The sequence below is a fragment of the Suncus etruscus genome, chromosome 1 (assembly GCF_024139225.1).
Source record: "Suncus etruscus isolate mSunEtr1 chromosome 1, mSunEtr1.pri.cur, whole genome shotgun sequence".
NCBI lineage: Eukaryota > Metazoa > Chordata > Mammalia > Eulipotyphla > Soricidae > Suncus > Suncus etruscus.
In genome coordinates this window covers 198,465,132-198,476,983 of record NC_064848.1, presented here as the reverse complement: position 1 = coordinate 198,476,983, position 11,852 = coordinate 198,465,132, and the positions used below count along the sequence as shown (strand labels likewise).

General features: G+C 44.0%; 1 non-coding gene across 1 annotated transcript; it reads right to left on the bottom strand.

Moving 5' to 3' along the window:
• Positions 1-11,380: 11,380 nt before the first annotated feature.
• On the bottom strand, positions 11,381-11,513 carry LOC126030986 (small nucleolar RNA SNORA51). Its single transcript, XR_007503213.1, has one exon. It is a non-coding gene; the product is annotated as a small nucleolar RNA SNORA51 (small nucleolar RNA).
• Between the last annotated feature and the right edge of the window lie 339 nt (positions 11,514-11,852).

The window sequence follows — 11,852 nt, the reverse complement described above, 5'->3', positions numbered from 1 at the left end:
CACATCAGCAGTTCTCAGAGCTTACTCTTGGCTCTGTGGTCATGGGTCCATATAAGGTGCTGGGGGTTAAACAGGGGCCTTAACCTCTGACTATCTCTCTGGCATAACACATATATGTCTTAATAGACATTGTGGAACATTATTTTGTGTTATACCAAGAGATGGTTCAAAGTCAGCACTGTGCACAGTTTTGAATCTCCAAATGTGTCAGATTTCATGTTATTCTGCCCTCTGTTACTGCATCTTTTTTAATTCTTCATTCCTTTATAGTAGGTATATCACTTTTCAAATAAAAAATAAATCACTTTGTTTGAATTTAGTTTTACACCATGAAAAAGAAAAGGAAAGAACTACATTTTTTAAATTCCTTGACTAACTCATGCAAAAACAGGGCACTCTATATGGTAGAATTCTACACACACACACACACACACACACACACACACACACACACACACACAGTACCTGTTTTTTGTTTTTTGTTTTGGTCTTTGGCCACACTCAGTGACTCTCGGGGGTTACTCCAGGCTATGCACTCAGAAGTCATTCCGGTTTTGGGGAACATATGGGATGCCTGGCTATCGAACCATGGTTTGTCTTAGGCTAGTATGGGCAAGGCAGATGCCTTACCGCTTGTGCCACCACTCTGACCCCACAGTACCTGTTTTGTTTGTTTTGTTTTGTTTTTGTTTTTGGGCTACATCCATAGACACTCAGAGGACACTCCTGGCTATGCCCTCAGAAATTGTTCCTAGCTTGGGGGACCATATAGGACACCAGGGGATCAAACTTCTGTCTGTCCTAGGCCAGCAGTTGCAATGTAGACACCTTACAGCTTGCGCCACCTTTCAGACCCCCACAGTACCTGTTTTTAAAGAGAAACTTGATACTTATTAATAAACGTGTTGGCTTCTCTGTTTTAATCTCTTTCGCACTAATGACTTAAAATCCACATGAACAAGAACTCTTTGGGATCCACAATAATGTTAAGAGTATAAGGAGGAGGATCTAAAGAGTTAAGAGCTACTAAAACAATTAACTGTCATGTAGTGCTAATATTTCCTAAATATCGATACCAAAAGAGGCAAACCTTATAATAAGCCAATGAAAATATCACTTGTGTATGTTTTTAAATTATTATTATTTTTTGTGTGGTTTTTGGGTCACACCCAGCAGTGCTCAGGGGTTACTCCTGGCTCCATGCTCAGAAATTGCTCCTGGCAGGCACGGGGGACCATATGAGACGCCGATGACCTTCTGCATGAAAGGCAAACGTCTTACATCTATGCTATCTCTCCGGCCCCAAATTATTATTATTTTGATGTTGGAGTCACACCTAAGCTCAGGGATACTGTCTCTGTGCTCAGGGCTCATTCCTGGCATTGCTCAGGAGACACTATGCAATGCCAGAGATTGAAGAGGCTTGTTGCATGCAAGGCAAGTGCCTAAACCTTGTTCTACCTCTCCAGCCTCAAGAGCTTGGGAGAAAGAGAAACTGCTACCCAAGCAATATTTAGAAACTAATCACTGGAAGGCCAATTAGTTACTCCAAAGCAAAGATATGATGTGGGAAAGGAGTAGTATATCAGAAGGCCTAGAAACTGAGAAGAGGATGGACTCAGAGTCCCAGAAAATCCTCTTTCTTTCAGTTTGGGGCTTGGGGTTTAAATAAACTGGATGGGAAAGTGTTAGAAGGAGTTTTTGGTCATGGATCTGGCACAGAATTCTGTCCCAAGGTGTCTGTGATTAATGGATCCTTGTGGTCTTCTCCCTGTGATGTGGTCAGGCAGTCATCATTCTTTACTGGGGTCCACAGGATAACCAGAGAGCTCGTGGTGCCCTCTGTCTCCCCTTCACCCATATCTAGACCTGGTTCAACAGCAAGCACACAGAGCATGAAAACAAAACTCTTAAAGCTAGAGGGACAGAACAAAGGCTCAAAGGGGAGAGGGATTGTAAGAAGAGAGCAAGGTGGAGACATTAATCTTGCCGCATCACAGGGACTGCCATCTATCAGGGAGGCCAGCAGAAGTGTGTGCAGATATGCTCTAAGATGGAAGACAAATGTCAACAGAAGATGCACACAACGGGGGTTGGACAAGGATTATCTGCAGATAGAGGCTGATGCCCACGCATGGGAGCAGATCTCAGGGGGAGAAAATGAGAGAAGAGTTGAGAACACAGGAAACTGCTTCTTTTTGACCCTTCTTGTTTCACTTGATAATGTTCCTGAAGCCCTTCTACCTTGGAACCCAACTCCTAGGAGAAAATGAGCAATCCATCAACTTACATGAAGCAAAGTCCAACTCACCAGGCTTGAGAGAGGCTGCAAGGGAAGCCCTAAGCTTTGTGGTTTTTGACAACACACTGGATTATCTCAGTGTGCACGGTGCCTTCATGCAAATCAATAAGGAAAATAAGCAACCGCTGAGTCGATAAGGAGAACCCTGTTCATTGGTCGCTTCCAGCCAATGAGCAGGGAAGAGTTCCCATTTCCATATATAACCATGTTCTCAGCCATCAGCAATGTGTAAGAGTTACAGCCACCAGCACAGCCCAAAAGTCAGCCTGATAGTGTTCTTAAATTAAAGGAAAACTCCGCACATCCAAGCAGGACTGAACCATGCCAGGGCTGAACCAGCTGACACATTTTCCATGATGCTTAATCTCTGGTGGGGTTTCTGGCACTTTATTCTCAAAGATTCTGGCTCTCTGGCCCCAAGGTCCAGACACAGGGGCCAAACTGTCCTCCAGACTCTTTCCTTGGATACCTCATGGGTTCCTCATGGTCCAATGAAGCCATGCTATTTATCCTTCTGAGGTAGCTGTGGGATTAACCTTGCTTTCCACACCACTAGGAACTCTTCTTCCCAGAATACCCTGGCTGAAGGAAATCACAACCTGGCTTTAAAGAGTGAAGGGTGCATAAAGGATTGTTAGCTTGAAGAACAAAACAGAGATGGGGGGGGGGGGGGGAAGAGGTCACAAAAGGCTTTGAATATTTCTCCCTGCTTCTGGTCCCAGATATTCACATTTGTGCTGTCTAAATTCTTTCCTAGAAATCAAGTTTTGCTGCCCAAAACTGAGGTCCCTTCCCTACTCTTCTCAATATCCTTTCCTACTTGCTTCTCTTTGGGGATCATTGGCAGCTAAGCCAATTCCTCTTTTTCTTTCCTTATTTCTGGTTTCCCTGCCCTAAACAAAGGATGTTTATGCATTGCTTTTGGGTCCAATGCTGCTTTCCCAAGACTTGAAGCAATGTTTTATTCCAGTTCTGCACCTCATAAAATTATATCAAGAGAATGATTATATATCCCACTACCAAACCTCTCCTCTAACAGATGAAAAACTAAGCACAGTGAAAGGTTTGGGAACCACATGGGAAGTGTGGTTCTGGGGAGTCTTTCTCCCAGGGTCAGCTCTGCACCATCTATCACTCAAGTTCAGGCCCTCCCACCAGTCTGGAACTAACACCGCTGGTCACTAGATGGCGCTGTTCACCAGGCATCATAGGATTCTTTCTTCATTGCCCCCCAAATCCCCTAAAATTTCTGAGATCCCCTTTCCCTGCGGAAAAAGAGGACCAATTTCTATTACCAAATTTATATATCTATATCAGGAAGGAATCCATAGAGTTATGGCACCCTTTCAGCATGTGCTCCTGGCCTTGCACCCACCTGAGACAATCTGTGCCTTGGACTAAAAGATGCTTCTGGGGCCAGAGGGATAGCACAGCAGGTAAGGCGTTTTGCCTTGCATACTGCCGACCTGGGTTCGATCCTCAGCATCCTATATGTCCCCTTAGCCTGCCAAGAATAATTTCTGAGCTCAGAGCCAGGAGTGACCCCTGAACACAGTCAGATGTGCCTCCCCTAAAAAATAATGCTTCTAAATTCTTATAGTGGTGGTGATGGGAGGGATCTTGCTTGTGTGTATGAGACTCTGGGTTCAATCCAAGCATTTCACATAATAACAATAATTAATAAATGAATATTTATATGGAAAGCTGGCAATGTCTGGGAAAGCCCTACTCAGGAGTAAAGCAGACCACCCAAACCCTCTACCCTACACTCAGCCTCTTTCTAGAATACTAGGGAGAGAGTTAGGTCAATTCTATTTCTAAGGGGCCAGAGAGATAGTACAATGGTAGCGTGTTTGCCTTGCCTGCAGCTGACCCAGGAAAAATCTAGGTTCCGGCATCCCATATAGTCCCAGAACCTGCCAGGAGCTATTTCTGAGCACAGAGCCAGGAGTAGCTCCTGAACTGCAGGGTGTGGACCTAAAATAAATAAACAAAATTCTGTTTCTAGGGGCCTGTGAGGTGGCACTAGAGGTAATGTGTCTGCCTTGCAAGCGCTAGCCAAGAAGGACCGAGGTTGGATCCCCCAGCGTCCCATATGGTCCCCCCAAGTCAGGGGGACCAAAGAAGTCAGGGGCAATTTCTGAGAGCTTAGCCAGGAGTAACCCCTGAGCATCAAACGGGTGTGACCTGAAAAACAAAACAAAAAAAATCTGTTTCTAGTTTTGGGCCCAAGAGTCTGAGAGGCAGCCGGGAATGCAGGGTACCTTCTGGAGAGAGCCAAGTTCAAACTGCTTTTTTTTTTTTTTTTTTTTTTAATCACAGGTCACCTGAGTTCCTTTGTTGCTTCTACCCTCTAAAAAGACACAGGAGCCTCTGCCTAGATAACAGGGACTTTTCTGGTACTGAAACTACCGAAGGGAGAAAAAAAATCCACCATCAGGGTCCGGGGTACGACTTTAAGAAGAGGAACTTGGACTGGCTGTTTTAAGCTTAGCAGGGCTAGAGGGAGTTCACAGAAAATATTTTAGCCTTATTTTATTTTGTTTTTTGGGTCACACCCAGCACCGCTCAGGGGTTAGTCCTGGCTCTATGCTCAGAAATCGCCCCTGGCAGGCTCGGGGGGCCATATGGGATGCCGGGATTCGAATCACTGTCCTTTTGCATGAAAGGCAAACGTCTTACCTCCATGCTATCTCTCCGGCGAGTCTTTTATTATTATTATTATTATTATTATTATTATTATTATTATTATTTGGGAGGTTGGGCCACACCCAGCAGTGCTCAGGGGTTACTCCTGGCTCTACACTCAGGAATTGCTCCTGGCAGGCTTGAAAGACCATATGGGATGCCAGGGATTGAACCTAGGTTGGCAGTATGCAAGGCAAACGCCCTACCTGCTGTGCTATCACCCAGGCCCCTTTTTATTATTTTATTATTTTCTTTTTGACCACATCCAGCAGTACTAAGAGCTTACCCTTAGCTCTGAGCACTGGGATTATTTTTGTGGGGCTTGGAAAGACCATTTATGATAACTGGTGATAGAATCCAGATCACTGCATGCAAAGCTCTAGTGCATTGCACTAGCTCTCCAGCCCTTTCTAGCCACTTTTCAGAAAACTCATACCTATTCCTTGGGAGAACAGAAGACACATGTGACTGAAGAACATGCAATAAACATAGGTCACATGCAGAGTCTGGTGAAGCAACTTGAGGAGGTGTTTTTGGTTTGTTTGGGTTTTAGTATTGAATGGAAAGGAAGGTGAGCAGAGATTGAAGAGGGTACAGCTGGGTTCTAGGGTTCCTGTCAATGCCAAAGTGACCCTAAGTGTTTGTTTGTTTGCTTTTGCTCAGAAGGTGGAAGGAAAAAAGGGGTCAAGTTGCAAAAATTGTCCACAACAAAAGCTTCTCATTCCTCCAACTTGAATTCTGCTGCAGCTTTGCAATAAGAATCAAATATTCTAGTCAGGACTGAGGTTAGAAGAGGAAAGTGAAGGGACCGAAGCAAGAATACAGCAGTAGGGTGTTTACCTTACACGAGGGTGACAAGGATAGACCTAGGCTCGATTTCCAGCATCCCATATGGTGCCCCAAGCCTACCAGGAGCAATTTCTGAGTACAGCCAGGAATAACCTCTGAATGCTGCCGGGTGTGCCCCCACTTCCCAAAAAAGAAGAGGAAAGTTAACAAATGGGTCTCAAGTTAAGCTCTCTATAGACTTGGGCATCCCCTCTCCAGGGCCCTCTTGTGAAGAAACCAGAGCCAAGGACCCAAGCTGAGTCCTTCACCTTTTCCTGTTCTCTGACCCAGACTTGTGAGTTCAACTCTGGGCCAGAACTTCTTCTCATTGTTTTGAATAACAAACCCCTAACTCATCGGATACAGCAAAGGTCACTCAAGATTATCAAGAATCCACAGAAAACTTGATCTATGTCTGACTTTTAAACCATATTCTTTGTTTATTGGCTTGTTTGGGGGCCAGCCACACTGGGCAGTGCTCAGGGGTTACTCCTGGCTCTGCGCTCAGAAATCGCTCCTGACAGGCTCTGGGGACCATATGTGATGCCGGGAATCGAACCCGGGTCTGTCCTAGGTTGGCTGCGTGCAAGGTAAACGCCTTAACGCTGTGCTATTGCTCCGGCCCAAAGTCACATTCTTTTGGAAGCAAAAATAAGGCATGTTTTTAAGAGAAAAGAAAGATAACGACAACAATTGGTTCATTCATTTTTTAAAAAGAAACATTGGTTCACATGTTTTCAAGGTAAAATTAACACCAAGTTTCTTTCTTTTCTTTTCTTTTTTTTTTCTTCTGGTTTTTGGGTCTCACCCGGCAGGACCATATGGTATGCTGGGATTCGAACCACTTGTCCTTCTGCATGCAAGGCAAACGCCCTACCTCCATGCTATCTCTCCGGCCACGACACCAAGTTTCTTATGTGAAAGACCATTGTTTCTTATTCTTGCCATCAAATGGAGTTCATCTTTGGATGAAGTTGGTCTTTGTGCTAATTACTTCATTTTGGTTTTGCAGTGACACCTGCTGGTGACCAGGGGTTATTGCTAATTCTGTGCCAGTTGCCCAGTGGCCAGTGTGGTGCTAGAAAAGAGCCTTGGCCTCCCTGTTACCTGCAAAGCAAGCACTCTAGAACGGGGAGCACTTTCTCTCGCCCCTCTCCACTTTGGTTTTATTTGTTGTTTTTCCAACCCATGAAAATAGGAATAATGGCTCCCTCTGTGGGTTGATGGCATTTACGAGGGACTGTTCCTTCATCACAGACATGTGATCCCACACAGGCCAGGCTGAGGAGCACGTACATTACCTCCTGCTCCCCCCAAACTCTGGCGTGCCAGCCCACTAGATGGAATTATCGTCTCCTTTGCCAGAAATCACTGTGGGGTCCGGCCCACCAGATCCTGCTCAGAGTCACAGGCTGACAGTGCTCCTCCCACACTGATTTCCTCTCCCACCACCAAGTCTTGCAGATTCTATGCCATGTAGCCAGCCCATCCTCCTGGTTTTTCTGGGCTCCAAGAACCTTGTCCTATTGCCCAAGAAGCTTCCTCTCTTCCTAAGCTCACACTGTGAGTGTTAAAACAGCCCAGAAAAAAGGGAGTTTATTCTCAATGACTGACTCTTATAAAAATAGATTTTATAAAAAGAAGAGGCAGGATGGTGTCGGTTCACCTAGTAGTTAGACTAATTATAGACAGTGGCGTGTTGTGGACAACCATATTGGGTGACAAGAAGGTTGCGTCAGACAGGATGTCTCATTTCCAGTGTCCCCTATTAATGCCCGGAACATGCCCTAAGCGGCATTTTTTTAATTGCATCTTTATTGTGGCACAAATAGCTCAATGGTGGGCTGCAGTTTCTAGCTTTTGCTGGCTTGCTCTTTTCCCTAGAAATCATGAACATTTGACCTGGGAAAAGACAAGGACTTAGAAATCTCCATGGGAAGAAGAAGAAGAAGAAGAAAAAAACTAAATGCTGTTGTGATCAAAGATGGCTTTTCCCTCCCCATCTATCTCTCCCCTAATAGCTTTTGCTTCTGTTCTTCAGTGGTAATATTTCTGTCCAATGGAAATGGAAAAGAGGTTTGCTGTGGGCAACATTCAAATCAGGGTTTCACTCCCACAAGACAAAGAATGAGAACTTAGAAAAAGAAAACCCGGGCCCGGAGAGATAGCACAGCAGCATTTGCCTTGCAAGCAGCCGATCCAGGACCAAAGGTGGTTGGTTCGAATCCCGGTGTCCCATATGGTCCCCCGTGCCTGCCAGGAGCTATTTCTGAGCAGAAAGCCAGGAGTAACCCCTGAGCAATGCCAGGTGTGACCCAAAAACCAAAAAAAAAACAAAAAAAACCCGGGGGGGGGGCGGAGAGATAGCACAGAAGCGTTTGCCTTGCAAGCAGCCGATCCAGGACCAAAGGTGATTGGTTCGAATCCCGGTGTCCCATATGGTCCCCTGTGCCTGCCAGGAGCTATTTCTGAGCAGATAGCCAGGAGTAGCCCCTGAGCACCACTGGGTGTGGCCCAAAAAACAAAAAACAAAAAAACAAAAAAACAAAAGAAAAGAAAAGAAAACCCAGGGGCTGACGAGGTGGCGCTAGAGGTAAGGTGTCTGCCTTGCAAGTACTAGCCAAGGAAGGACCGCGGTTCGATCCCCCGGCGTCCCATATGGCCCCCCAAGCCAGGGGCAATTTCTGAGCACTTAGCCAGGAGTAACCCCTGAGCATCAAATGAGTGTGGCCCGAGAAAACAAAACAAAACAACAACAAAACTATAAAGAAAAAGAAAACCCAGAATTAGAGTTATAATACAGCAGGTAGCATGTTTGTTTTGCAAGTGAGTATTAATCCCCCATACTCTTAGAGGGTCCCCAAACACTCTACCCATAGGAGTAATCCCTAAACTTAGAGTCAAAGTAAGCCCTAAGCATCACTGGGTATGTCTTCACCAAAAACAAACAAACAAAAAAAAAGGTTAATCCATCCTGACATTCAATGAATTCATAATCTTGTAATGATTTACAACCTTTCCCTTGTTGTTGTTGTTGTTTTTTTTTTAATCTGCATGAAATTCTGGAACCTTTTTTGGGGAGGAGGCACACCAGGAAGTGTTCAGGGTTACTTCTGTTTCTTCGCTCAGAAATCATTCCTACCAGGTTTGGGGGACCATATAGGATGCCGAGGATTGAACCTGAGTTGGCCCTGTACAAGCAATTGCCCTACCCACTGTGCATCCTCCTAGCCACACTTTAAGCACTTTTTTTTTTTTTGCACAAGGAAGAGGGTAGGGCCTACCACATAGGCTGCTTCTGCCTGACCAAAGTCCCCAGTCCCCTCCCCAAACCATGTACAACACAGTCAACCAGATGAGGTATATAACTTGAAGAACCAGGTGTCTTTAAAGGTAAAAATGAGTTGTCTACTTTGAAGGCTAAATAAAGGGAGGGTTATTCATAGAAACTTGACGATTTTTTTATGGATTTTGGGGGAAAAAGAATCCAGATGAGGCCCTTTTCCATGTGGGTGTCTTTTCCATGTGGGTGGTGGAGGAAGCAGATGAATAACCCAAGAAGAAACAGACAAGAGGGTTCATTCATGGGGCAGAGCAGGTCTGCCTGCAGGATGATGAGTTTTCTCCTGCACCTCTTTTGGCCTGAACCTTAATTTCAATAAACATTCAGTTCTGTGAACCCAACCTATCTTAAATAAAATACATCTTCCTAAATCCTTGCCCAGGGTTGTGATTTATGAAAGTAGGACAAGGAGACTTCTCTTTCCTGACCAGGAACAGGCTTTGGCACTTCCTTCTTCTCTCCTGCAAAAGATCCCTACTTGTCATCTACCAGTGTCATCTCTCAAAGACCCACCAGAGGCACAGAGCCAGGAGTAAGCCCTGAGAATAGCTGGGTATGTCCTCTCCCCCCAAACCCCCCCCAAAAAAAAAGAAAAGAAAATTTGTTGTAACCAAAAAAAATAAAAAAGGAAAGAAAAATCTCCATTGATGGTGGAGGAAAAATGACTCCAAGTGTTGGAACACATGGTTTGCATGTGAAAGTCACAGGTTCAATTCCCAGCACATCATGGTCCACATCTAGGAGTGACCAAGAAAACTTCACTAAATACTAAAATATCTTCCGGTCCCTGGAGCATTTAGTTTAGTTTAGTTTTTTGTTTTTTTGTTTTGTTTGTTTGTTTTGGGGGGCACACCGCGGTGCTCAGGGGTTACTCCTAGTTCTGAGCTCAGAAATCACTCCTGGCAGGCTTGGGGGACCATATGGGATGTCAGGGATCAAACCTGAGTCCATCCCAGGTCCATCCTGGATCCATTCTGGGTCTGTCCAGGTTCTGTCCAGTGTCTGTTGAGGGTTGGCCATGTGCAAGGCAAATGTTCTACCACTGTGCTATTGCTCTGGCCCCGTCCTGGGAGCATTTAAGATATAACTGACTAAATATACCAAATACAAATATATTTACTTAAATTTTACCTATTTAAATAATTTAAACAGATTTAATAAAATATAAATATATACTAAATATAAATTTTAATAAACACACTATTTGCTCTACTGTTTTACCCAAAACAAAGATCATCCCTGGTTCTTTTGTATCTATTTGTTTACAATTTGATTTTATCCCAAAACAGAGATTGTCTTACACCTAAGCCTGGGCGGGACTGTCTCAGGATAGCCTGAATTATCTGTCCTTACTCTGTCCTTACTGCCCCACCTGGGAGTGGTCTCTGTACTCAATAGAAACCACAGTTCTGGCAGGCAGCTTATCTCCATATGAGATAGAAAATTGCCAGACTACATGTGTTTAATCCTCTGAATTATTTTGTGGTCTGATTTTGTGCAGTGACTTTGCTTTAGACTTGTTTACCTGAGGTTGGAGATACGGTGCATGGGTGATTTTACACTCTACACCCAGAATTTTAAAAATACTTATGCCATGGGCCCGGAGAGATAGCACAGCGGTGTTTGCCTTGCAAGCAGCCGATCCAGGACCAAAGGTGGTTGGTTCGAATCCCGGTGTCCCATATGGTCCCCCTGGGCCTGCCAGGAGTTATTTCTGAGCAGACAGCCAGGAGTAACCCCTGAGCAATGCCGGGTGTGGCCCAAAAACCAAAAAAAAAAAAAAAAAAAACAACTTATGCCAAGAAATTATTAGATTACAAACTAGCTGATTAATATTTTACATTGTTGACCTATTAAAATAAGTGTTTATATATTAAGCAAAATAGATTATTAAAAGCAGCTTTGCTCATTTCTTTTTAGCCCATATTATATATATATTGTGTATATATATATATATATATATATATATATATATATATATATATATATTTGGCCCATACCCAGTGGTGCTAAGGGGTTACTCCTGGCTCTGTGCTCAGAAATTACCCCTGGCAAACTCGTGGGACCATATGGGATGCTGGTATTCAAACTGCTGTCCATCCTGTGTTGGTTGCATGGAAGGCAAATGCCTTACGGATGTGCTATCACTCTGGCCCTATATATATATATATATATATATATATATATATATATATATATATATATATATATATATATATATATATTCCCCCATTCACAATGCAGACCAGGCAAAGGGCCTGGGTTGAGGTGTATATGGGGTGCATTTACTGTACCTCCTCTTTCTATACAGTCAGTGTAAAGAACACAGCCTGTGGTAAGAATTGGGAGGCCTTTTCTTTTTTTTTTTTTTGATTTTTTAAATATATATAATCCTTCACTAGTGCAACATTCCCATGACCAATGTCCCAAGTTTCCTTCCTTCCCACCCCACACTGGCCTGTACTCTAGACAGGCTTTCTACTTCCCTCATTCAGTCACATTTTGTTATGATATCTCTCAGTGTAATTATTTCTGTGACTGCACTAAACAATCCCTGTGGTGAGCTTCATGTCAGGAGCTGGACCCTCCAGGCCTCCTCTATTTTGTCTCTGAGAATCATTACACAAATGTTTTTTATTATTTATATTTTTAATGGAGAGATAGTACAGCAGGTAGGGCTCCTGCCTTACA